At 40.7% G+C, this 23,990-nt stretch overlaps 1 protein-coding gene across 4 annotated transcripts in view; it reads right to left on the bottom strand.

Annotated features, from left to right (window-relative positions):
- nlgn1 (neuroligin 1) overlaps positions 1-23,990 on the bottom strand; it is a 265,168-nt gene that overhangs the window by 206,880 nt on the left and 34,298 nt on the right. Inside the window, exons 2-3 of one of the 4 annotated variants that reach the window (XM_061078107.1) lie at positions 23,225-23,250; positions 563-604 (exon numbers count right to left, since the gene is read on the bottom strand). The exons of the other annotated variants lie outside the window; for them this stretch is intronic. The gene's annotated coding sequence lies outside the window, so the exon portion shown is untranslated. The remainder of the gene's footprint in view (positions 1-562; positions 605-23,224; positions 23,251-23,990) is intronic. 4 annotated transcript variants of the gene reach the window in all.

Genomic DNA, 23,990 nt, shown 5'->3' on the forward strand with positions numbered 1-23,990 from the left:
CCTTTTTTCCCCTCTGCCTCTTCTTCCTTTCTTCTTCTTTTCCTGCTGTACTTTGGTCACATAACTGCTGAACAGTGGCACGACGACCCACAGTCAATCTTCCAGTGAGAATGGGAGAACAGCAATTTAGAGAGTTGGGACAGAGGAGGGGGGGAGGAGCTCTAGGTTCGATAAAAATCTAATTGTGATGCTGCTGATGTGATACATTATTTCCTGAAAATACATTTCATTAACTTGCTGCTAAATGTAAATATGTTGTGTATCAAATACGTGTGATAGTGCTGTGCAGAACAGGAAGTGTTTATTTTATTTTTTTTTATTTTTTTTGGGGGGGGGGGGGGCTTTTATCACCTTTGAAATGGATAGGACAGAGTAAGCTTGTGAAAAGGCGATAGAGAGAGGGGGGGGGGGCATGCATACATGGCCGCGGGTTGAGGCCTTGCCTCGTTGAGGTGGCAGCTTTACCAGGTGAGCTGAATGATGCCCCCAGAAAGTGTTTGTCATCCTAATTTTGGGGCTGTTCAAAATGCAGAGAAATGTGTGAGTTTTTTCGATTTCTCACTCGACTGTGCTCAGACAACACCTGGCAATTTGCATCACAAAACTGGACTAATGTGGCAAAGTTTAACATTCTGTCACCAAAGACCCTTGAACACATGCTTTTATTTGTCAAATCTAATTGATCAGTTGGTTGCTTGGTTTCCAAGCTACCTGATTCTCTGAAGGTATATATTTATATTTAAATATGCACGCCCCCACTGATAGAGCTTCCAGACCGTTAAGGGTTGATGGAACATTACTAACTTCCATAATGTAAATTGAAGCATTACATATTTTGCATTGTTTTGTGAATAGGCGAAGTGAATCTACTTTCACAAAGTATCGTGTTGCTTTATTAATCTATAACAGGGCCAATATCTATGTGACAAATATTTTGCAATGGAGAAAAGATTGGTAGCTGTGTTTCAATGAAAATTGAGTCAGGATAATTGGAAAAAATGTATTCCACGCAGAGAATATTTGCAATGCTATCTGTTGCTTCAAAGCATAAAAAGACACAATATTTCGTATGACTTCACAACGTGGGGAGTGGATCCTTCCAAGGAGCATGTTAATGCACAGTCTAAGTCCCACGAAAGGCAACCAAAAGGTTCCTGCAGACCATCTTTCAAAAGACCTGAGGAGATTAGACAAATTAGCTTGAGGTGTGAACTAATGGCTACAAAAAGTTGTTCCACTATAAACAATCATGCAGCGACAATGCAGAATAACCACACAACCGCCATGTTAATATGTCATTGTTTTCCTAAAAATTTGAGAATTGAGGAAATTTCCTGCAGTGGAAATGGTTTATATTCAACTACAAAAGTATAAAATGTGGGTCAGCTGCCTTGCTTACATTCACCTCCAAAATTGGTGAAACAATTCCCCCTCTCGTTCCCCTGCTTTTAAATCCTCACGTGTAAGACGAGCAAAGCTAAAGACAGAGCATAAAGGGTACACCAACAAACAACAGTAAAATAGCTATGACACCTGTTTGCCTCTTTATCAATATGTACGTTGAATGGTCCTCGAGCAGGCAAACTCTGTAGAGACAGATATAAAGAAGATTGGCACAGAAAGACAAGACTGAGAGGTGTGTGAGAATGATGCAGAGGAGGCAAAAAATGGTACAGAAAAGTGAGCTGGGGAAAGGACGAAGAAAAAAGGCAGAGAGGAAGGTAGCGACAGAATGAAGGTGAGGTAGTCAAAACGGGCAAAGCGAGGAAATGGCAGAGTAAAGTGTGGGGGATTACTGGGCAAAGTAGAGAGTTCTAAAGTGGCATTCATTAGAGCAGACGAGGCAGTACTTCACTTAATGGATGGCTTTGTTCTATGTGTCTGTCTTTTTTGTTTGTTTTAATCGACACAAAAAGAGCCACTTCTGGGAAATCTGTGGCCTTGGAAAAGCAAAAGGCTTCAGTACCACTTCAAACTGGTGCTTTTAAAGAAAAGCTACAGGTACACTAATAAGTAACAGTTTAAGCCTAGTTTACAGCCGTAGCACATTACTCATCCGCATTTGAGCTGTTGTTGTCGAGGCATTTATGAAGCTGTTTTTTTTTGTTTGTTTTTTGAAGGGCCACCTGGTTAGCACCCTTCTTATACCTGGGGAGCTACCAATGCTTCTCAGCCATGTATTGTATCCTTTGGTCAGACTCAATGTCACAACTGTGTCTTAGCGTTTCTTCAGACCATCCACAATACCTTCACTGCAGCCCACACTGGTTATGCCAAATGCACATCCTGTAAAAACATGTTGAGGCTAAAAAGGAAACACAGCAGAAAAATCATTGATGGATATTGATGGTTTTTCACCTGGAACCATGGAACTTATTATTTTTCTTGGAACTTAAAGCCAACTGCCACAAGATGAGCAGAAAAGTATTTTGTATTCTGCACAAGTCCCATTAAATCCTATTACACCTTAAAGCGAGTATCTGTGTTGAAAAATAAAATGGCTGTGACTGGTGAATGGCTTAAAGAGTTACAGCCCTTGTGTAACTTTTCTTTATTGTAAATTATGAGCAACAACTAATTCTCTTGTTGTCTGTGTTGAGATATGCTCTCTGCGCCCCCTCCCTCTCTCTCCCACCCTCACTCCTCTGTCTATTATTTGATGACCTGAGAGGCAGTGGCCAATGAAAGACAAAAGGTAAAATGGATATGGATTTTTCTCACTCAGCCGACCATCCCCGAGATGATTAAGTAGTTCATCAGGCAGAAATATAGAATTCTTCCCGGCGTGCTCATCGACCTGTCCTATAGATACATTAAAACGTCGGCAGGAAATCGTTGCACAATACACCGCACTACACATCGACTGCAAGGCCTCTCCGACTCCATTGATCGTTGTTGCATCTCTGTATGCTTGTGTGTCCGGCGTGGGTGTCCAAAGTGACTTGAGCCTTGCTTAACATACATGACCTGTCACAGATGAATTAACACATGACTCACGGTCACACCTTAGCGAATGAAGTGAAGTTTCACTACTAACAGTTAGACTTGAGTATATTGGAAATTCTAAAAAATTGGGACTAAGAACGTCAGTTATTTCAAATACAGGACTAAAGAAAACATATAACCCAATAAAAGTATGCAATCACATGCAAATTATGGACATATGGGCTTTTCTTGATCATGAATTGACCAGAATTGCAACTTTCTCCATGGGATTAAAGGATCCCTATCAGGGGAGACAAGCTATATATTTGGGGCCCCACGAAGTCCCCTCATATTGGCAAATTATGCAATTAAAATATTAACCCCCCTTGAAGCTCCCATAAAGGCATTATCTTGTGTGCTGCCACTTCCCCTAATACCCCCTTAGTGGGTACCCTGATGATGTGTGCAGTATCGAGCTTCTACCGATAGCCTTCATTTGAAGTGTTTTGGGAGCACTGGTAAACTGAATCGACCACTGGCTCGAGAGCTGGGGGCGGGTGGTGGTGAAAGAGGCAGCTACAGGTGCAGCCTGATTTACACGTTCCTCAGCAATTCACATTTTGCTGCCCTAGGCAATTGCCTAGTTTGCCTATGCAGATGCCCCGGCACTGCTTTGAAAGCAAAACAGAGTGCACAGACTCTACTTTCATTTTTCTACAAATAAAATTTAGTTTTGAAAGATGCTACGACATAAAACTTGCAGACATATACATTTGCTTTAAGGTGCGTCATGGTGGGTGCAGGAGCACCAGCAGAAACTCTGGACCCCTGACACCACTTTATTATGTGCCTGGAATAATAAATATCCATAATCCCACTCCAATTCCTTCTAAATGATTCAGGAGGCCCAGAGGTACCACCCCCGTCTGCACAGAGCTGGTAACTAACTAACTAACACCAACACTGCATCTATGCTAGATAATCAGTGTAGCAGTTGTCAGCTTGTTAGGGCTGCTACAGTTGCCATAGCAGAAACCCCCCACTGTACCCATCAGCAGTAAAGGTTCAGTTTACTAACAAACGTCCAACCGTTCCAAATTCAAAGATGTCATCGGAAAATTTCATTTTGTAACCCCACCTGGGCATCTGCTTAAATGCAATCTGACTGCTTTTATCTCAACACAGGGCACCATTACACAAACGCACAGAGGCAGAGACAGGTCTGTTCAAAGGCTTTCAGGCTATCAGCAGCCGGTTTTAGAGAGGTACATTTAAGCACTGCAGAGATAGCTTTAATGCTGCCTGGATATGAATTAAAGAACAGTTTAAATGAAATAACTCGGGCTGTTTCTGGACACAGCTAATAACCCCTAGACAGAGTCAGAAAAAAAAGTTGAAAGTCCTGCATAGTACACAAACAGATTTGTGTGTCTCTTTTGAATCTAAAACAAGTCTAGGTGCTACATACTACTGTGAAAGTATCAGAATGCTTAATCCAGAGAGAAATGCTCACATCCTGCAGGGTTTCCACTACATTCACTTTGCATCACTTTGCAATGAGCACTGCTACTGCTGCAGGATTAGGAAAGACACACATCAAGCCCAGTTTCCTCATGTCAGTACCCTCCCTCCGCTCTAACCCACTGACCTGCGCTCACTCTGCACTTTAACAGCAAACACGCTGATCAGACGTTATAAGGGCTCCTCCAGTACTTGAGGAACCCTTATAACTGAACCTTAAAACAAGCCTTTGGGACTTCTGTAACTTTGTAATGTCCCAACTGTGCTGTTATTATTATCATCATTATTCAACAGTGCAAATAATTTGACAGGATAAGAATTAAGATGGGAGGGCTATGACTGGAGTGGACTGAGAAAGGAAGAAATGGTGGTGTGTGTGAATCCCTGACGGATCTGAAAAGCTCATTACTCACTGTGTGGTGAGAACACACGCACACACACACACTGTCCTACAGGTAATTTTGCTGTTGCCATGGAAGCCATCTCAGTGAGCCCACTCTCTGACTAACTGAAGATGCATTGAGCATGAGAACTGCACGTATAACCAGTATTAACATTCTACCACTCTGTTGTTGGGGGTGAGGTCCTGAGTGACCATCAAACAATAGGTTGTAAATACTTGAGGCCTACAAGGCCCAGCTGAAACCAGTTCAACCAGTTTCAGTCTTAATTCACACCTTCTCTAGACAGCCTGGAGCCTCGCCTTGGTGGGGGAAGCATCTCCTGAACCCCCACTGTGCCCCCCCTCCAGCAGGCCCTGGTGGGGAGATGTTGCAGGCCGCTCTGCAAAAACCCAAATGAGACTCTGAAACGCCCACTGAGGTCGAATCCCCGCCCACTAAGGTCGGGACCCTGACATTCTCATTGGCTGAGAGCCAACTGAACCCTATGACCACTTCCTGAGGAAGCAGGAAGTCCTCAGGTGGTATAAAGCAAGGGACCTCACAGAAATCTGTCTCTTTTACTCAGATGCCCAAGCTACAACAGAACCCTAGGGGTTTTACTAGTTAACTCGGTATTTTTAACTCTCTTTGTCCTCCTCTTTCCACTCTGCTCAAGTCGTATCCAGACCCTCCAGGGGCCTAACTACACGACTCAGTAACTAAGGAGGCGATTAGACGTTTGTTTAATATCATTTTATTTGAAGTCGTTTCATTTTCTTCTTTTATCTCAGTCAAAGTTTTATCTTGATAGGACTTTTTGCTGTTTTAACTTGAAAGACCGAAACAGGAAGTGCCCCGCTGGACGGACTCCGACACTTCCATAGACTTTTCTTTTTTCCAACGATCCACAAACGGCTTCCACAAAGCCGTTCCCTTCAGAAGCGCGACGTTCATCCCGCTGAGGAGTAAGAGACAATTCACTCCGTTCCTGTAAACCAGCACGGTCTCCGCTGTTACAGAAGAAAGGCGAAGTTTCATTCCGTCAAGGCAGCACGAATAATTCGCTTCCTTTTCCGGTCCAGCGGCCGAGCCCGGAGCTCCGCTCGTGAGAGAGACCACGTGATTCACTGGCCCCCGACACATTCGCGCAGACGCGCAGGCACATCGCGAGGGTTGTACAGTAAGAGACTTGATTATCTGGGCAGATACGTAGCATATTGTTTAATATTTGATTGTATTTGTTGCGAGACCGCTGAGTCTCATTGTTTAACCGGCTACTACGAGCCGCTACTTCCGGTTCATTTCCGGGTTTTGTGTTAGTGTTTGAGCGCCGCGAGGAAAGCCTCCAGCCACACTGTTAACGTCTGTGTTTGTCTGCAGTGATTTTACCGATCAGAAACTCAGCCCACAACGTCCGCTAGGGGCGGAGTGGTTAAATCACTGTTAATCTATCTCTGGCGTGTTTTAAAAGCTTCGTTCTCTTTCTCTCCTTGTATGCCTTCTCTCTCTCTCTCTCCTTCTAAACGGACCTATACACCCGTTCCGATCTGTATTTAGAATACAGTTAATGTAACATAGTTAAATCTATATTTAAAGGGCCTGAACGCATCTGGCCGCCATTTTGAAGCCAAAACTGAGCTAGAACAAAGAACCCCTTTGTTCTGCCTCCTCCTTGTGTCTTACACGTGGTCCGGCGGCCATTGGAGATTATGCATCTCTAGACCCGCCCTCAATTCTGGCTCTAAATTCATAACGAACCCGCCATTTTGTTTTGTAGTTTTAAGCCTAACATTGTCGGCCTCCATCTAAGATGTGATGTCACTACGTGACTGCGTCATCGCCACGCCCCCTTCTTTTTCTCTCTCTCTCTCACACACCCACACACACACACACACACACACACACACACTTTGATAGACACAGACAGATGCACACACACACAGATACACATAGATGAATACATGTGTTTTCTAAATTGTGATAAATGCTGCTGCTGTTGTGATCTTTGAAATATGGAAGTTTGTTAAGATGATGAATCATTAAATAACACTAACTTTATTTCACACACACACACAGACACATACACACAGAGAGACACTTTGACACAGACACACACACACACACAGACAGACATACATAGGTAGACCGCAGGTTTACATGTATTTTCTGAATTTTGATAAGTGCTGCTGCTGTGTTTATGATTGCCTGTGCTCGAACTTAGAAGCCTTCACTGTTTATTAAATAATCGTTAATATAAACTATTAAGATTATTAATTTAACCAATATCATATGAGACTGATATTTATAGCTTGATTCCGTTGGTCCCTGTAACCAGGGTGATGCCCCCCTTTCTCAATTATTAATATAGATAGTATTATTCTTAAATTGATAATTTTATTGTTTTTGACTAATTATTTTCCTTATTCTTGGTTGATAACCTTATCATTGTTAATTGATAGCTTGTACTTTCTAATTGATAATTCCTATTTTCTCATTAGTGGTTTTATTGTTATTTGATTACTGATCATCTTCAATTAATAATTTAATTATTTTTGATAAATAATTTTTATTTTAATAATCATATTTCATGATTATTTATAATTAGCCAACGTCAAGTCTACTCCTATTGCACAACACCGTCTTCCTCTTTTTCTCTTCAGAGAGGTTAACAAAACCGGATTTGCACAATTGCAGCCGCAGCAAAGGGATAATCATCTCCAGGTTACCTGTTAACAAACAAGCAAGCTGGCACCGTGCAGAATTGCAGGCTACTAAAGACCAAAAGGTTGCAACCAAATAAACATTGAAGGGAATAATTGCTGAATTGGCGAGAACAAACCAACACTGATTCTTACTAAGAAATTTGAAATAAAAAGATCTCCCAAGTTAAAAAAACGTTTTTCCAAAGCTAATTATCTGCCTTTAAACAGTCATTATTCAACAGCCAGACAATGTACTTAGTAATAAAACATTTAGTCTTTAGGCTTTTTAAAAGTTGATGCTGTTGACTTTCAAAGGAAAACAATCTTAAAATGGTTTGATATTGACCTAACCAAAGCAAACGCTGTGAAATACAATGTATGACCTTCATTTACAAAGAACCTCCTGTCATACCAAGGCAGACCCCGACCACGCACAACCAAACAACCTATGTAAGTTGGGGGAATCAATACAACATTCGAATGACAGAAAATGCTACAAAGAGAGAAATATATTTGTACTGTATGAGATAGTCTATTTGCATTTATTTCCCCTTTCTCTGCAGCAATTTGACTTGGTCCCTCTTCTGCAGCTCAACAGGCATACAGAGGATTGCTCCAGTGAAGAAGTGTTGCCTAACACTCCTTGACCTCTGCAGGCCGCTTGATTTAAGGCTTCCTCCCTGTGGAACTGAGAGGTGATGTCAAACTTAGTGAGTGTCTCCACAGTTTCCCGTCTCATCTCCATTCCATCTACAGTGGCATGACAATCAGTGGAATGAACAAAAGGAGAAAAGGCAGGCCGGTGGACTGGAGCCGACTTATTATGAAAACCTTTAACAGGGTTGCCTTTACTCACTCACTTCGTTAGACTGACAGTTCTCTCAGAGTCAGTGCACAAGAGGCCCACAAGATCATCCCTCCACTGTGTCCCAGTGCTCTCATCGTGCTAGGTTTGTGATGATGAACTCTCTCAGGCAGATGCCACACTTGTTTCATGTTCACAATCTAATAATGTAAATGAAGGTGTTAGGAGTTTACTGTGGTGGATACTGTTGTGCAGTGGGTTTTTAGTACTGATGTGTGTTTATACAGATAGTGCTCTCAAGACTCCATCTTGAACTCAGGGGATCCCGAAACTCTATAAAGACCTTAAATTCCTGCACTCAAATATCTGTATATATATTTTACAGCTGTGGAGAAATTTTAAGGCTGAATTCCAAACCTCATGGTGATACTGCAGAAAAGCATAGCAGCACTCAAGTAATTTGGATGCTATTGTCTGGAGACAATGAGTATGTACAAAAATGTTGAGCTAATATATCTTGTAGATGTAAAGATATTTCACTGGAGAAAACCCCCAAGAGGAGAGGGCTTCATTTCCTGGGGACCATAAATATCTGCACACAATTGAATGGCAATCCATCTGATAGTTGTTGGCAGAGCGTCATTATATCCTTTGAGCCCAGTGCCCAAGGGCATGTATTAACTCATTCATGTCACTAGTACCACTGGTGTTATTTGCATGTTTATCACAGTATGTGAAATATATTTCAAGATTAGTGGTTTTCTTCCAAGAATTTTCCATTTCTGTTTTTATTGGATATAAACCTTTAGACTGCAAACCACCCGTCCTCATGCAAATTCAAGTCATCACTGTGGGAACATTTTGCCCCCAGCCAAAATTTGATAGGTCTACACAGCCCATCTTTTTAAAGGTTTCTTTTAGAATAGAATTTTAGAATGAAAGTCAAACAACATCATAATGTGTTCATCCTCAGTAGCTATTAAGAAGCTTGTATATCACTTTCATATACCAAGTGCATGGATAAACAGCATCAGACTCGTGGTTCAGGACTGACAGATGGAGAGGTGGACAGTAGCTTTGAGCTCAAATCATTAGATTGACTCATAAGGTCAATTTAAATGGACTCTAATTATATTTATTACTTAAGTGAGTCATACTATATCCAGTTGAAAGTGTCCTGGACCCCTGATGAGAATAGCAGGAAACAATTAAAAGGAAGCTTGAAATTAGAACTAATTTTCACCACAACTACCTCTCTTATCTCTGCCATTTCCATAATATTTCTGGCTTCTTATAATTCTCTCACTTCTCTCACGCACACGCACACACACGCACACACTTTTCATAACTATTCCATCACACCTTAAGCCTTCCGAGGCTCTAGGATCCAGGCGCACAGGCTCACGGAGCACAACTCGCTCCTCTCCAGCCCCTAATCTAAACCTTTAATAAAAGCACTAAGCAGTGTATTAAGGTTCATCCAGACTATTAAGCATTCTCCCGGAGCGTCTCATGTTCTTCAGCCTCTCAAGTTGTCAGAATTGGCCCATGGGCAGAGGCAGACTGACATTGTGAGATGCTGAAGGAGACAAAAATTACCCCAGCCAAATACGTTTTGTTTTCACCCTTGTCTGTCATTTTATTTGTTAGAAGGATTACGCAAAAAGTACTGAGCTGATTTGCAGCTAACTTGGTGGAGGAATGGGGCATGGGCAAAGGAATAAACCATAAAAGTTTAGGGTTGATCCATGTTTGTTTTTTTCAATTACCTCCTTTAACATTGGAGGATTGTGAGGAATTTGTGAATTTCTCAGCGAAAAATGGTTGGTACTTAAAATAAATTAAATCACATATATGTATTGTGTTATTATCAATGAATTCATACAATTTGGTGCAGATCCAGATGTCCGGATGTGACAGAGAGATCTGTGGAGGATTCCCTGGCTTTGGTGGAAGTAAGCACTCTACTTATTGCCATTCTTGTTATAATAATATTTACCTCTAATAAATGATTGCAGTCAATGAAGCAGTTTGTGACAAATCCAGGAAACTGTCACAAACCCAGATTGCAGAGGCGAAGACACTATAATGGCCCATATAGTTTTATTGTTTAGTTATATTGAGCAGTTGTGTGAGATATAATGTGAAATACGGAATAACCCTGTAATTGGAAACTGAGCTGATATGGGATGTGCTTTGTTCAGTTTTTCTGAGTATTAATTACTTCAAATAAATGGGAATGGAATATTACAGACTAAATTTCTAAGGAAGGGCAATTTGTTCTGCTAGGAAAAATAAATCCTGCTGTTCCTCAGCCTGTCTGTCATGTCATTCAGTCATCAGTCATGACCTATGAGAAGCAATAACAGCGTTGCTACGATACGCCTGACAGCATTGCAGGCTTTTTAAAAATGGCTAGCCACAGAAGGGAATGTGAAAATGATTAGGAATGGTTGGGGTGTACGGGCGAGAATGTGTGCGTTCTCTGCCACAAGGTTTTCTCCATTACTCATTGAGGAATTTGTGACGAGATCAGTGGTAGTATGAGAGAGAGGCTGAGGACGACACAGGGAGAGGGAGCACTGATAGAGTTCCTTGTCTGCCAAGAGTATCTAGAAGATGATATGGTACATAAAGCATATCAATTTGTACACACAAAATGTGGTTTTATTTACTGTAAACACGCAAGCTACAACACGCTACACCAGTTCTGATGGTGCACTTAAGCTGACTCACCAGACAATGAGCATTGCTCAGAAGGTGTCCTGCAGTGGGAGGACAAAGCCAAAGCATTGGTCACAGTGCTTGCTCCAAAGTAAGTACAAGTGCTGATCAAAGATATAAATATTTATTTATTTTACTTTTTTAAAGTGCAGATATGTCGCTCAAATTTTTTAACACATGCATCAACAAGGGCAACCATGAGACGTTGCCTGGACATTTTTTTTTTATTGATGACTGTCCAAGGCACCTGTAAGCTTTGCTGCAGTTGAAAGGAGTTGCTGCTGGAGTTGAGTGGGTGTCCTGGGGGAAACAGCTGAAAGGCCGTTGGCATTTCTCCAGGCGGGTGACCTTGCAAACAACCTGGCTGTGATGTCTTTTGTCCTCTACCTGGTACATGGAGAGGGGTTTAATCCTCAATGAAAAGTAAATTAACAGATGCGCGGAACAAACTGTTCTGTAGCACTAATGAAGAGTGAGCTGATTGTCACTATGAATTTTGAAATATCTTGCTCAGAGATTGACAGTGCAGCTCTGGTGGATAAACGACCAACCCCCTGCTACAAGAGGGCAAATGTGCAGCGGCAAAAATAAGACCTCAATCAAATTTAGTGTGATTCTGAAGCTGCATGAGATGTCCACCATGTGCAAGCATGTCCTCCATAGTTCAGTGGCTGTAAAATACATTAATTTCAATCATTAATTGTTCTTCTGCCTTGAAGAAATCTAAAATTGTATCTGTTTTTTCCACCAATAATTAGAAATTTCATAAAATGATGTCAGTCTGATTCAAAATAATATATTAAATTGCTGTTGTGGTGCTGTGTTGAAAGAAAACTTTTTGTTCAGTACAACATGTGGAGATTAAGTTTATTGAAAATATTTGCACTACTCAAAGTAATTGTCGCCAAACATAACCTTCAGTTTTTATTTAAAAATAAATGTAGTTTTTCAAGGCTCAGAGGAAAGTATAAATAAGTTTGTATTGTATTATATTGTATTGCTGAACTAGAAGGACAATCAGGAGAGCACATACCTCATCCAAGACCAAACAGCCCCCTTCAGCTGCACCAAATTGCACGTATGCATAAATATCAGTTCCCTTTCATCAAGATGTGTGCGTTATTCCTTTGGAAATCAGTGAACATGTGATTCAACATTCTGTGTCACAATGATAAAGTAAAATAAAACTCTGGATCTGCAACGGCAACATTTAATGGTCTCTTTCTTGGCCCATGTCCCTTTGGTTTGTGGTGATCCATTCAGTAGTGTCTTCATAGTCCTGCTGACAAACAGTTTTTTGTTTCTGTTTTTTCCCCCACAAATTATTCTCTCAGAAATCAATGAAAATCTAAAAAAAAAAAAATACACCCTATCTCTGATAAGAAAGTCATCTAGGGACTGTATGATGGGAATGGAGGAGAGAGTCAGGTGATGTTGTCATAGAGCAATAAGTCTGTGAGGGGGGAGGTCAGGGTGGATGGATGGATCGACAAAATACTGGACCTTAATACGGGATAGGGCTGTTTGATTCCTGTCAGTGTTTATTTTAACCATGACCACAATCTTTCAACAACCTGAACCACAAATGTATTAGTATAATATCATGAAGGTCCTTTAACCTTAAGAAAGAGCTTATGTAAATAGAAACCATCATCTTTCCTTAAAACTTATAAGGTTGGTTTTGTGCCTACCAAACATGTATATGATGTGACATAGCACTGTCACATCATATAATAGTTATTTGTGATGAGTGATATTCAACACGTTGTCTGTGGCATATCTCCTGCTCCTGTGGATCATATCACCGCGTAGGAACACAAAACCTGTATAGTTTCAATTCAGGTCAGTTAACTTTAGACAGACAATCTTGTTCAGAGAAGGGGAGGGGGTGTACAGCCATAGCTATACTGCATGTCACACTAACTAACAAGTGGTGCTAACTACAGTGAAGGAATGGAAAGGTGTAAATTGTAAAATGTTTAAATCGTCGAGAGAAAACAGGAAAAGGACAGCCGGAGCCATAAGAAAACAGATGCAGAGATAAGGAGAGTAGGTGAAAAAGGAGTTGAAAATGAGAGCGTGAAAGAGAGAGGGAGCTATCATCTTTAAGTAATAAGGGCCCTTGTCTGACCCCCCACCCCCCATTACACACACACACACTCCTCCTTGGAGACTCAGTTACCACAGCAACAGAGCAGAGGGTAAATCGCTGTGGCGATTGCCCTAGGACGTGTCGTGCATGGAAATGCAGAGTCCCTGCTGCCACCCTGCTGTGGCACACACACAGACACACACACACAAATACATACAAGGGCACACATCAGTATTAGTGGCCATGAACATCCCTCCTAAATCTCCAATGCCACACACCAGAACCAAGGCAGCTCAGTCACTGATGTCATAAAAAATGTAAAAGTGACATACATGACATACTGTAACTTACCTTAATGTATAAATCATGCGGAGAACATCGCTGACAGCATTTGCTTGACAGAATGGTGTTTTTAATATTCATGCCGCCCTCAGCCTGTCTCCAGTCAGAAATAGAGTGTTGCTTTTTTTTTTTTCATGACAACACTCTGTATTTGCTGATTCCATTAGCAAGAAAGTAACATTTTGTATTTAAACACTAATTTATCTTAAAAGCTATCAGACAGCTTGCCACACTGGATGAGGATATTTGAAAGTTTATAATCCATAAATCCTTCACATTGACACCAGCAATTTAAATGTCCTCTCCTCATTACACTGGAAGGATGAAGGTGCTGAACAGGTATAGTATGCAAGGCTGGTTTGTGCCAATGGAATATACATTTTCCACTATTTTTCCCTCAATTACTTAACTATTATATTGATAAAAACAAATATGTTAAATCCGTATAACTGGAAGTATTATGATTGCCATTATTTGTACTAATTAGCAGTGTGATTAAATAATTAATTGATAAATTAATGTTTGAATGTTTCCATAATATTTGAATTTGCTGCAGCGTAGTATTATTCCAATCTTACAAGTAATGCTCTGCTCTAGTGTTTACAGTTTGTTTCATCCAGTCTTTAAAGATGACTCTCTTCAAATCAAAGACATTCAGCTGATGAGCCACATTAAAACTTTAATTGGCCACTTCCAGCGTGCATCTGTGGCTTCTTTAGTTTCCTTAATTTTCTTTAAATTAAAACAGACAAATTAAAAGAGGCATCTTAAACTGGGGTAACCTTTTAATTAGACGTGGTGAGAAGGGGCAAAAAAACTTACATATAGATGAAAAATCAAATGACAACCACAGCATAATGTCTCATTGTGAGGTGTTGGACCACAAGCTGTCAGAACAGCTGGCCCAGGGGAGGGGTCAGGTGCATACTGGATGAACCTTAACACTATTTATGCTACACACATGTGTAAAGAGCCTTCAAAAGGCAAATGATAGATATGTATAAATAGTCATGAAGAGCTACCAAAACCACAACATCTGGGGAAAAAAAATTGCATCACCGAAAGAGTACAAAGTCAACCACCTTGTTCGACAACTTCAGCACAACTGAATGTTGTGGTATAGCATTAATCCTCAAGTCCATCCATGCAAGCAAATGCTTGGAGCATGTTATACATACAGAGGGTATCCAGCTCTCCCTTAAACGGATTTGAAACAGTCTGTGATGTAGCCTACAGACAGTTTTACACTAAGCATGAACACACTGTATTCCTTTAGTGTGAAGTCCTGAATTACAAACATGCAACCTCGTTTTAACAAAGGTGGCAGCGAGCAAGTACATAAAAGCCCTGCAAGCTCTTATACAGTTCAATAAAGCAACATGCCTCAAGTGTTTCTGGACTCACACCCACCTGCTGGAGAAACATCCTGAATCTCATGGGGTCTGACCTAGATATATGAGCATGCTTACAAAGTCTTGGAAACCAAACAATTCAAGTGCAACTTTTCACCAATACAGCGATTCACTGTGTGAAAGCTCTGTATTGGTGAGAAGCTGTGACTGTATCCTCAAGTTTCATGAACGCTATTACATAGTGTACCATGCACAATCGCTCAGAATATGCAAGTTTTCACTTAACACTGTGATTTAAGGAATCTGTGGTTTTAACGGTGGAGTTCCTCACTGGTGAAGGTGCAGTTCAGGATCGATTCACCAAAAATTGTATTAAATTATGATAGAGCTGATTCAATACTGACCAGAGTATAACAGTTTAAACAGGCAGCGCTCAACTAGGGACACACATCAGTGTTATAACCTCTATATATACAGTCTATGGTTATAACCTATAATGGTTTTACAGATGTACGGTATAAACTGAACTTCATTTGCAGAGGGATGTACTCATGTTCCATTGAAACAAGAAAATTAAGTGCACTCCCATACTGTAACACATATGTTAAATTATGTATTTGTAAGTTAAGTTGTGAAGTATTCGATCTAATGTAAGCCTATATAAAAAAAATTAAAAACAGGTCCCACAGATTAAATAAAGGCGCCAAACTACAGCCACAATGCACCAAAAGTGAACTTGTGATCACAACTGCTGTATATCTGGGACAGTTATTCAAATTATGACATAATAAAAATGGCCCATGACACACATGGGTTTTATTGGGAGCTAGATCCATCCAGTAATGTTTCTGCAGCATGAAGGATTAGAGCCATTAAACTGACCTTTCTAACTATACACTGCACAGTCAGTTGGCAGTTTATTTATTTAGGTACACCTAGCTGAAACTAATGCAGTCTAATAAAACAGTGAAGCAGTAAATTCTCCCTTCATGCAGATTATGATGCTCAGTGTTTATTGACATTCTTTTACAGAGGTGGTAATTCAACTGTGTGATCATTTTGGACAATGTAGTTTGCGGTGCTGTTGTCCTATATAGCATTAGCATTGGCACTGGCATTGTTATAAATGGGTGTTAACAAAAAAACTGAAAAATGTGTCTGTATATTGTAGCCCAGTGAGACAGACACACTTTGGCTGATAATAGAAGCATAATTCAATTTTGATGAAATTGTTGTTGTTTATTTTTCCCAATCTACATAGCATTTGGGTACATTTTCAGTTCTGTGGAGCTTTTGGAGGCATTTGGTAGCCTGCTAGCTCTGCTTCCTCATCATTCATGAATGAGTCAATCAACTTGATTCACACATTGAAGACGTGTTGAAAGAGAGATAAAGTGAAGTTTACTATTAAAACCCATGTTACGCTTGTAAACTATATTTGAAATTTGAAATCAAAAGAAGTGTGAGTTTTTAATATGTATCCACTGTTGACAGCCATTCAGTATTTGCAAAAGAGTTGTTGCACTTGTCAATTAGCTGTGCTCCCACTTGACATGAGAACCTCTGGTTAAAGTGCATCTTCTGAAACACTATAAGAAATGAACACATGCTATAGAGCAATATAACATGTTACTTGACTAACAAGCAACACAAAAAGGAGAACTCATTTCAAAGTGAAGTGTTGATAAGACCTCTGTGACTCTTCAGGGAATCGTCTTGACTCGCAAACAACAAATCAGACTGACAACTAAACGGTGCTTTTTTCCAGAGCTGTCTTTATGTTCTAGGTACTCCATAGAAAAGCTTTACATAAAAATGTGCGATGCAAATCTTTCAATATGAGATTCATAACACATTCACACTCAACAGCGTAAGCAGCCATTTCATTGACTGACACAATGTCCATGGAGGATTCCTGTGTTTATGTGCGGTGCATATTTATGTAAAGCTAGTGATGAAAACCCAGCAGCCCTTTGAAGGCCCAAAGGAACTGAAGTAATAGATCTCACCGTAAAAACTTCAACACAGGAACAACTACAATCAGCTGCACCTCAACACAACCATCAATATGGTGTCGTATCTGCAGATGCAGCGGCTCGGTGCTCTCAGTTAAACAGCAGTATTTTTGTTATCTATCTATCTGCAAAGTAGGTAAAATAAGACATTGTATAATTTGAACACAGGTTTACACTGACCTACAAGCAGCTCCTCCACTGTAACCTTGTGCCAAGTCACCACTGCTCTCCTCTGCAACAGCATGGGCTGATTATACATTTTCCAGAAATTTCACTGAAATAAGGTACCGCACTTCTTTTAAGAAGCCACTTGTATGTGGGTATCACTGTTATCAAAGTGAGAGACAGTAATTCATAAGATTTGTGTATGTCGCTAACAGATCTGCTCTTAGACTGTAAATGAGGGTTTCCAAGTCAAAGACTTTGCAGCATAAAAAAAACCTATATCAAATTGCCTCTAAGCTCTTGCCGTGAATGGTGTACATTTCTCACAGATTATGGCTGAGAGGCAGGATCTCAAAGGGACATTTTATGTTGCTCCCACACCACTGAATCAAACCGTTGCAGTCATTTCCTCAAATGGTGGAGGGATGGTAATTTTGGGACTTGTTCTCCTTGTCACTTTTTATTAAAACTCTGCTTATTCAGGTGGCTGAGAATCAATTAATTACCCCTTAGAAGTCATTAGTTTCACACAAACTCTCCTCCAAGTAGGGAAACAATAATCACAGTCACTGCTCCATTAGCTGACTAAAAGTCTTGATGCTTTTTTCCTCTCTCAGACACTCTAAGTTAAAAATGATCAGTCGAGGGCACAAAGGGTTGTCAATTGGTAAATTAATAGTGTTAATTTGATGAGGCGAGTTGAGAAAGGATAACAATGACAGACTCTCCGCTCTTTCCTTCATCAGCAGCAAACCATGCATCCATACCTTTAGGGTTAACAAACTGACACATGGGCACAAGCACAGACCTTCTCTAACACCTGTGGCTATGTGTATAACTGTGTGTGCGTGCATGCAAGTGTAACCTCTGGAAAAATCTTTGTTGTCATTACAGCCATGAGGGAATCTTGGCAATGGTCATTAGCTTGTAATAGCCTCCTCAACACAGTGACACCCAGTAATTCAGTTAAGTGATGCTCCCTCCCTCCCTCCTTTCTTTCGACTGTTGGTGTGTCAGGAGGAGAGATGTGCCATTGCCACTGATGGATGCATAGCTGACAAAAGGCTTGCTACACAGCACAACCTTATCATTTAAAGCTTAACAACAGGAGAGAAAAATACATATTGAGATATTACATTTTTTTAAGATTTGTTAAAGTAACACTGTTAACTGATTCTAATTTCGTGACCACTTAATCAATTTCTCTAATGTTTATTTTGTTTTTTTATGATGTATCTTTCTGCTTCCGATGTGTTCAGCTGAGTTCACACTTTTCTCCTCTAAATGGCACCTCTGATTCCATTATTAGTGCAACCCATATCAGGGCCCAGCATCATCCCCTATATGCCAAACATGCACCGTCTCCTCCAGGAAGTCCCAGGGCTCTCAAACGCTACGGTGGACACTGCAAATATAGAGGAAATCAGACTTTAAATTGTAAGAAAATCTACATGTGATGTCTTATTTTTAAGCCAATTGTCATTTAGAGCTGTGCCAATGGCACACAACTCCTATAAGAAAACCTTTTTCCTAAATTGTGAGATGTGAAATGCGCTCTCTGGACGTGTGGGTGTGAGATCTCGCAGGAGAATCAGTTAGGACAGACCCAAAACTTTGTTGGATCAGGTGAAGTCACCTGATGAGAAAACGTGCTGAAGATGTGATGTAATAGAGATGCTGTAGCTGTGATAAATGAAACATAACTGAAGGTCCAATTAAGTGTGGAAGAAGCATTCTCTAAAATTGGTATCACACTAATGCCCCAATGTGTTCAGTAGAAAGGAACATGATTTGTCATCCATTCACATCCTAACTTGCAGAAAGCAGTCTTGGAAAAAAACTGTTCTGATGTATCTAATGTCCGTGTTACGTTTCCTCCAAAACACATTTGTTGTTGCCAGTTATTTCTCAACATGATTTGTTGGAGACCGTGTTACATTATGATGGTAGCATAAGAGGAAGTCAGTAGACAGAGTTTACAGAGTAACAAAGTCAGCATTGGGTGGGGCTGAGGAAGGTTGGGCGGTTTCGGCAAAAGACAGAACTTTCCCACATTGCAACTTTTAATCATGCTCATACCTTAACCTTAACAAAAGGTCCAGTCCACTTTCAGGTACTCATATGGATTGTATCCAAGGGCATGGACAGTCGACTTACATGGTTGTTTACATTTGGGGACTTGCTGCTTCTATCCTCTTTGAATTCACTGTCTTCCAAGGCAGCAGCTGCAGACTTCACCAGTAAGTCTTACTATTCCCATTTTAAGCAGTTTATTAATCTCGAGAAAACCGCTATGGCAAATAGACTAAGTGAAGGCAACAACTCCTTTTGTGCGACTCCCGTTTATTATAGAGCTCCACGACGGTGAAGGTGGTTGAGAGTTGTTTGTGTTCATGAAAAGATAAACGTCCATCGATTGTTACTGTTTACCCAAATGGAATTCTGCTGTTAGAAGTAGACACTGTATTCAATTCTTCATACACAGCAATTGACAATCCAATTGACAAAGAGGCATGTGTGACTTGCCGGGATATGCTACATCACAGAAAAGCTATTGGTTTCTGAGTTTAAACTTTAGTTAATTTCCCATTGTCACTGAGTGCTGCATAAGCCTGTTCTAGTTTAATTAAAAGGAGCATTTCTTTCCCAGCCACCTGCTTGTATTGATGGGAGAAGTGTCTATGCCAAACTCTCCTTCATTGTTCTCTATTTTTTCTAATCTATAGGCAACAGTGCCCCTGAATTGCAAGCCCTGGTGCAGTATGAGGAAGAAAGAGAGGCATGATTGAGCTGTATCAACAGTGGACACCTCTCCTAACCCCTGTAGCCCGGGGGTGATCACAATAAAGGGACATAAAGAGCAGGTTATTTGGCTTCTTTTGACTCCAGGAAATCCTTCTGTATTTTCTGAGACCTTTAGTTACAGAGCAGAGAGGAGAGAGGATAAGAAGGGAAAAGCATCTGCTCAGACTAATTGCCTAAGCAGCAGATCAATATCTGGGCTAAGAAGGAAAGACCACAGCTCAGTGATGAGACCGCCAATAGGAGTTCAAGTGTTCCCCTGGGTGGGGATTTGTCATTCTTACTGGAGCAGTAGAATCCAAATGGCTGTCCAGAAGACTGAGGTGGATATTCCTGATTAGTTGTTGTCAATCTAGGAAATTAAACACCTCAGGGCGGAAGTTATGTGGGCAGTTTCTAATAAAAGAAAAAGAGTAAATTGTGTTGACTGTGGCCTTCTCATGTCTCCACTCTCAGAGTTGTGTACTCACCTAAGCTGGAAATGTTGTAGCGTTCACTGCTAAGAAATGACTGCAGGGACATGTCTTCCTCCTATGAAATCTCAGGTATTTTTAGGTGGTTTTCTTTGTCATGCTTTTGATAAGTCATCATCTGCTCCTTCAACAATATATATGAACCACCCAAATTGTTTTCAAAACATTTAGGCTAGCCCTCATTTTAAAAACTCTGGGATTGCATTTCAGTTTGGAATGGGGGGACATTGTTGTCTGATAAAAAGAAATCGGGACAGATTTAAATTTCATTTTCAAACACCATCACAATGCCGTGCATCCAACTTGTAAGTTTCTAGATTCATCCCTTCTAATTCTAAGGCACCCAGATATGTCCATCCATCCATCATATTTATATGTATATATGCATGCTTCACATCAAGCTTAATGAAGAGGAGTCTGCACATTACAGCTATAATTTCCTGTATGGAAGGAAAATCACATACCACTTGAATCATTAGGAATCAGTCATCAATAATTGCTGTGTTTTGGTGTTGATAACTTTCCCATTCAGAGTTTGGGGTTCTGCAAAATTACCAACTATATCAAACCTATCATTATATATATTTAGAAATTCCCAGTCTTTTTAAGTTGTTCAGGCCCAGGGCATCTACCAATGTAAAAATGAGGGTTTGCAATAATACTGTCGACGATGGTGATGAAAGCTTGGGTGGAAGGGGGGTTTGCCGACTAATTGCCCAGAGCATGGTTAGGCCATAAATTGACAGGCCGAGTACATTTACAATACGTAAATAAAAAGACCCCACTCACAGCAAGGCTGTAAAAGCTAATTACAACCATACAAGAACCGCCCCTTCTATTGTGCCATTTGGAAAAGAGCAGAGAGAAAAAAAACAGTGAGTGAGAGTGAGAGAGCAAGGAACAAGTGAAAGAACCAGCAGCAAAAAGGACTTAACCCATAACAATTAGTCTGTGGTGCTGCTAATGAGAAAGCCAAGATAAAACGGAGGGCTAAATTTAAATGTAGGGGTTTCATAGCTTCTCTCCAGGGCTCAATACTCTGCCTTGCCAACATCGGCTAAGTCTTTCTTGCTTCAAAGGTAAGAACAGAGGAAGATGGAGGCACAAATCAAACAAAAACACAAATTCCCCCTTGGCCTGTGGAGGTAATAAAGTCTTGAGCCTTGGTGGCCAGTGGCGCTGGAATGTGCTACCTGCTGCAGGGTGGAGGGATACTCTCAAGGGAGACAGGTGCAGGGCTTTTAAATAGGCAAAACAAATGGCCGAGGGATATGCTATATAGCACAGCATGCAGACACATCACAGTGAGGTTGCCATGTTCTGTGGGGGTATGCTGGAAATTGGGCACAGGATTGGCATTGTTTTGGCATGTCCCCTTCCTAAAGCGCTGTACATCAGAGCAGACAGCGCATGATTTAAATGAAACACACAATTAAGCCCTTTAGTGTTTTCATTTCTAAACCAATATTTGGATTCCCCCCTGGACCTTTCCACAATTACATGTTTACTGTTTTCGACTGAAGCAGCTGTGAGCAGACTCAATTATTTTCTGATGGCTGGCATACGTGATAAGGCGGTGTGCTGATGTACTGCTGTGGTATGATGCTGCTACATATACTGAACCTTCTGCTGCAACTAAACACCAATAACATGACCTCATTACAATGACTCAGATAGGCAAGGAAAGAGGAAAATATAGCAAAACAATACCTTGATGGCATTCAAATCAGCGGCTGCCCAACAGTGGTGGACCTCTCTTTATATCTCTTTTTTTTTAAGTGTGGGCTAGAAATCGGATAAGTACTTAACCACTACATCTATAATTCCTTTGTACTGTTTCCCTGCTAACAGAAAGCAAGACCCTGCAGATGACCACCTGTGGCGTTGGTTCCCTTTTTGTCCTTGAACTGAGAGACTCAGTGATTTTCAGGTTGCATTGAAAAGAGTGAGGTGTAGGAAAGTCTTAAAATAAGCTTACTATATCAATAACATTTTTGTTTATGTTTAAGGGACAAGCAACTTAAAGTGGATACAGTAAAATACAGTAGAAAGCTATGGAAATGGAAAGAATGTGAGGTATTCAGCAAATATATATGGAACTGGCTTTTTTTTTGCACATACCCCACCATACACACATCACAGAGGCTCTCAGAAGTCTACCTCCGTCCAGCAGTGGGTGAGTTGACTCTTTGATAGTGACATCCTGGAGAGGAGGAAAGAGGCAGCAATCCCAGCAGGGCTTGGCCTGTAATGAGGGGGCAATGAGGTTTGAAGCTGCTCATCACCAACACCTAGAGCCGCAAGGAAGCCGGGCTGACAGCGGCCGAGGCAGTGAGGAACCCTGAGAGGACCTCTCTGTATGTGGCAGAGGCACAGGAAGGAACAAATGGAGGCTAGGAATAGATATCACCTGAAGGGTTTCACCTTCACCAACATTAGGGTTCTTCTTCAACATTGATTCCCGTAATGTTTGCCTGAAGCTGCTGGTTTGGTGGGGAAAACCTCACAAAATCCACTACTAAAGCCCCCTTCAAAAACAATTAGCCATAATTAGATGCAAAATTTCTGGGATCCCACAGTATCGTTAAATGTGACCACTTAGTAGTCTTTCGAAGGTAGACAATCCCCTGAAACACCATTTAGAGTTCATTGGGATAATAAAACACTGTTTTTGGACTGATGCAACTCTGTAAGGGAAGCAGTCGCTTCAGGCAGGGTGACCTGCCCAGTATATTTTTAATGGTGAGGAAAAACTCTACACTACAGCAGGAAATTAAGGATTTGTTTACAAAGACATAACTGGACAACTGACTGGACAAATAAAACAAGCGGAATTTAATTGAAAGTTTTACAAACTGTTTTATTGGAGGGGAGATAAGAGTAGAACAGACACTATCCAGTGTTGGCCAGGCTTCTTAATAACTATAATCAATTACTCGTTACACATTACTAATTAAAAACTTCTTTATGAATTATTCAGGAGCAAAGCTAATGTGTTGTGTTACTACTTTTACCTTAGTGACACAGCTGTCAGCTCCCCAAATACTCCACACCCACATATCATATTGTCTGTATTAGATATAAGCACAACAATGCACTCACCAGCCACATACCTTTTGGTAAAGACTGGCTACATTAGCCTGCCAAGAACACACCAAAATTAAAAAACTTTACTCGTTACTCTCACTCAGACTGTTTACCTGCTTGTTTTAACACATGAATATCGATTGTCAGAGCGATTCAGTTCCGTTTGCAGTTGCTCCTGAGAAGAACAGCTGTGTACAATGCAACCAAACAAACCATGCATAGACCCAGACGATCCGACACTGTTAACACAAATGCCAGCATACAAAAGGAGAATAGCTTTTTCAAATTTGTTATGTTGCTCTTAAAGTTCAACACTGACTCTCTTTCTCTTGTCCACTTGGCTGTTGTATGTGCCATACTAGTTTATAGTGAGCGTAAACTAGTCACTAGTGACAGCAGCATAACATACTCACTTGAGAACAGCATGGACAAGTTTAGATGGCTGTCCCTGTATAGCCTGCACTTCAGCTAAAACTTGAATGTTGGGAGAGTAAATGCAACATAATGGCTTTACTTCTACTGTATACCAGCACATTGTGTCAGAATGTCTTTCAGGTGCACAGTTCCCAGCTCAAAATCACCAAAGTTTGAGTTATTTTTAG

Source organism: Limanda limanda, chromosome 9 (genome assembly GCF_963576545.1).
Source record: "Limanda limanda chromosome 9, fLimLim1.1, whole genome shotgun sequence".
Lineage (NCBI taxonomy): Eukaryota > Metazoa > Chordata > Actinopteri > Pleuronectiformes > Pleuronectidae > Limanda > Limanda limanda.